At 47.2% G+C, this 4,051-nt stretch overlaps 1 long non-coding RNA gene across 1 annotated transcript; it reads left to right on the plus strand.

Annotated features, from left to right (window-relative positions):
- The first annotated feature begins 498 nt into the window (after nt 1–498).
- Nucleotides 499–2,619, plus strand: LOC147702650 (uncharacterized). Its single transcript, XR_015297238.1, has 3 exons — nt 499–662; nt 773–891; nt 984–2,619. It is a non-coding gene; the product is annotated as an uncharacterized LOC147702650 (long non-coding RNA).
- The last annotated feature ends 1,432 nt before the right edge of the window (nt 2,620–4,051 follow it).

The following is a 4,051-nucleotide window of genomic DNA, read 5'->3' on the forward strand; positions in this document are numbered from 1 at the left end:
CAGCTCGTTTATGCCCAGCACGGGGCGGGCTATTGTTTCAGTATGGACAGTATAAGTGTGCAAAAGGAGCAGAGCACACTCGAGTGCATGCCTGCTAAACCAGATAAACAGCAACCAAAAAACTAACATAAACCAAGAGAGGGAGTGCTTCAGATTTATGTTTGATGATTACTGTATAAGATACCATGTGCCACGCTCGTTTTCCTTTGCTTCTCTTAGCATTTTTGCCTTCCCCTTGACACTGCTGACTCGCCTCGCATCTGACACCAGTACCTGTCCATGGGTTTGACAGCTTCCCTCCCCGGGCGTGCCTTACTACATGACTCCTGCCCCCTTCACCCTCTGCACCTATCAGGATAGTCGTATTACTCCGTACAGGTCCCACGTCATCGGGCCGATTCCTCAACCTATGTCTTTTTAGCTTGGTTACTGAGGATCCTGTTCGCCCTAGCAACCCCGGGACAGCGCTTCACTCGCTTGTCAGGTCCACCCAGGAAGGTAATCTTTCACGTCGCCCTCCATTATTCATTTAGACACGATTACCCTCCGCTTCCTCGTGAACGTTTTTCCTTCTTGACAGATTGATTAACTCCGTCCTCATTACCACGCTAAGATTTATTTCGGCGTTCCCACGGACAACTCAGCCCACTTCCATACCTCCGGTAAGTTTCCGGTTTACCACGCATGCCCTGCTTTGAGTATAATTACAGCTCAAGCTCTCTACCCTGAATTGGTTCTATATCCGCAATCTGATTTAGCTCTTATCCCCCAGGCCTCAGGCATTGATGGAACACTAGATGTAATCTGGGACCCTACTATCCCCCAGCACCTGATTGCCCCCGATACACACCACAGAGCCTTGAACCGTGGATGTATTCCAGCTGCCAGACGGTAAGCCCTCCACCATCATCACCCTCACACACTCGTGATGGACCCACGTCCCTGCATGCCCTTGATTCTTTCCCCCTCTCTTTCCCATACAGCACTGCTTCCAGCCCCACAGTCCTGATGATGATCCCAATTTCTATGGATCGAAACGCTGTCGACTCCCCAGCGATAATTTAGGCGCCCTCTATTCAGTGGCTGTCAGAAAACGGAAATTGGAAAACTGAATTGTTTTTATGCACTGTATATAATTCTTCACATTACACTTTGCACCGTCCACGCTGTCTTCACTGTCACTTGCATCGCCGTAGTGCCACTCACCTTTGCACTCGTGCACCTAGTACAATTTTGGGCTGCTACCTGTTATTGATTAATTGCAGTGCTGATACCAACTGTAATTGTGTTTGTCCCACACCAAAATGTTTTGAATGCTGATATAAATGCCTTGAGCACATATGATAATCAAATTGAGTCTCCTTGTTCTCTCTTTGGATAATGCTGTATAGATATCCTATCTAATCGTCTATAAATAATACCGGTTGGGATACTGTCATTTGTATATATCTCCTTTGAGCAGGACACAGCAAGCACAGTCCCTTCTTTCGCTAGCTAACAGGCTTAGCTGTGCAGTCCTCTTCAGTGCAGCCTCTCTTGGCAAGTTCCTCAGTGGTCCTTCTTCCAGTCCGTAAAGATCAGAGTTCAGGGTGCCAGGGGTGCCCCCTTTATACTTAGGAAATGTTTCCAGGGTAGGTTGGGATTGGTAGCAAACGGGCTACTAGGTTACTTCCCACCTAGTGCCCACTTCCTGTGGAGTGTAGCATCTGCCTATCCCAGAATGCACAATTCTGCCCTCTCACAAGAAAGCCCCCAGGGTGCAGCCTCCTTCGGGCTACACATCCCTGGGGTAACTGGCTTGGCAAATGATTTACCCTCTCTGCCTCCTGTGGTACTGCAAATCTGGACCCCGCTGTTTTACAGATATCGAGGTCCAACACTCGTGTCATAAAATATCGTCGTACCGTGACGAATTTGGTATCTACGAACCGGTAATGATCAGGACATTATCCCTATGTATTTGCGTCACGATCGAGTGATGCTAACACCCTTAAATCGTAGTTTCTGTCCCGAACCCTCGGACTCCATTTTGTAAACGGCATCCATCTTATGGCTTGCCCTCATATGAGTCAATTGATTAAAGTCAAGCTTGATCTAAAAGGACACGTCCTCTGTAGCTGACTTCCCCATGACCTGGCCGAAGCTGCCTTCACTGCCTCCAGCCAAGCCTGTTTGGGCAGCTCCTCGCCCAGTGGCCGAGCAAGATATCATCAAGGCACAACATGTCATAAACCATCCACTACATACAGACCCTGTTTCCCATACACATACACCTGTCCATGATTCTTGTTTACAACCCGTTTTATGATGGGAGGGTGCTCGACTTTATTGGTGTTTCATCGATATCTGATGAGAGTTCTGGATCTGGCGGGGTAATCCATCACCAACTGGACATCTAAAATATGTGCTGACCAGCATGACTTCGCTCTTTGTATTATTGTGGAAATATTTGTATAGCCATATCATAAACTCAAGAATTCTTGCCTACAGCCATTATTTGTGTATATAAGGAGAAAGCTGGTTCTGTAAAAAAGAACAGTCTCCTGAGAACTTACGGCCCCTGTGGTCGTACTTCTAGGACGCATGTTACTTGGTTGCAGCCAATAAAACTCGATCACTGACTTCAACTAGAAGACTCTGTGTTTCTGTAAGTCCAGAACAGGGAGAACTCAGAGGTCTTCGGGTGTGATCCCCTGGCACCACCGGGTCTCTAAAAACCCAGCACCTCAGTTGGCGCCCAACGTAGGGCGATATCAAGCGGTGACGGTCCAAGCCAGATGTTCGTGAGGAGCTTCGTGTGAAAATTCCGGAGGACGGCCAGCCACTTCAGCGACCCCTGCATGTCGACGTGGTTCCGAAGGTCTTTGCTGCGAGGTTCCCCGCGTCCCGACGGCTACGAAGGACTGCTGCCCTGACTATCGCCCTGTTTTGGACCCAGTGATCCTTGGTAGAGCGAAACGATAGACGAGTCTTCTAGTGACGTCACCGATCTTCAATATTCAGTTAAGTATAAGTGGAGCGTCTCCCAGTTCTTAGTTTGGTTCTTAGTTTGGTTCTTAGTCTTGGTATCCCAGAGATACGGTTTGTATTATTGGTACTTGCAAGCACCAAAACCGAGGGGTTCGTGTAATCACGACAATATCATAATTAGATAATCCCTTGAAGTTTGAAGCTAGACTAGTGAGCGAAGATGCCTGGTCTCAGCAGACTTGGAAACTTGTTTTGTCTTGGTTGTAGTAAGGACTCCCGATTAGAGGATTTGTGTCCGGTTCCTCCGATTGGAACTCCAACATATGAGTTATATATAAAGCATGGAGTAGGTCCTATCACGTATAACGAAGTGTGGATGAAATACACCCGCAAGGATGGTGTTTTAAAATGGCCCCAACATGGTAGTTTTGACTCAGAAATATTAGACAACCTCGAGGTCAAATTGTTCAAGAAGAAAGCCCGGCCGGCGAGGTTTGACTCTTTTCGCTTATGGCGCAAGGAAGCCAAACAGAAAGAAATGAAATTAGCAAAGAAAAACAAAAGAGGTATGTCGATGGTACAAGCTGCCATCGCATACAGGGATAATGAGGAAGAGCAGGAAAGTGAGCAAATGCTCAGAAGCAAGAAACTAGCAATAGATAAATGCTACCCAATGTTACCACATGGGGGACAAGACTCAAAGGGAACACCTGAGAAAGATCCATTAATGTCCCATTTATTAAACTCACCACCCCCATATACATTGAGTATTGTTGGACCCCCGAGACGTATTGTTATACCGCGCCCTAGCGCACGAAAAGCAGCTCTTGCACAAGCACCAGCTCCTCTTCCGCTGGTTCCTACTTCTCCGGCGCAGCCTTCTCAAGGGCCGCCGCCTTTGCTACATACTCCTTCTACTTCTACGACTTTGCCTACTGCTCCAACTATTCACTACGATACTACGTCTGCTACTTTATTTTATTTATTTATTTTTTGCAATTTTTAAAGCGCAAACAAATACCCATAAGGGTGTCTCGGCGCTAAGTTCGCAAAACTCACTTAGAGGTGACAGCGGAGTTAA

The sequence above is a fragment of the Lissotriton vulgaris genome, chromosome 7, assembly GCF_964263255.1.
Source record: "Lissotriton vulgaris chromosome 7, aLisVul1.2, whole genome shotgun sequence".
Taxonomy (NCBI): Eukaryota; Metazoa; Chordata; class Amphibia; order Caudata; family Salamandridae; genus Lissotriton; species Lissotriton vulgaris.